This window comes from Theobroma umbraticum, unplaced genomic scaffold (genome assembly GCF_002168275.2).
Source record: "Theobroma umbraticum cultivar Fairchild unplaced genomic scaffold, ASM216827v3 scaffold_30.0, whole genome shotgun sequence".
Taxonomy (NCBI): Eukaryota; Viridiplantae; Streptophyta; class Magnoliopsida; order Malvales; family Malvaceae; genus Theobroma; species Theobroma umbraticum.
The window spans coordinates 12810544-12810757 of record NW_018397254.1 but is presented as its reverse complement, the minus strand read 5'-3'; positions in this window follow the sequence as shown (position 1 = coordinate 12810757).

Here is a 214-nt window from a genome sequence, read left to right as displayed (position 1 = left end):
GAGAAGCATTCGAAGATTGAGAGCATTTCAGAGATCAAGAAGAATATAAGATTTATGAGGTGAAGATCAAGCGACGGTGAAGTTCGTGATCAAGCGACGGCGAAGTTCGTGATCAAGCAACAATGAAGTTCGTGATCAAGACAAAGTCCAAGTTCGTGACTTTTGAAAACAAAGTGAAGAAATTAATCAGAGGAATTTTCAGAGATTATCACTC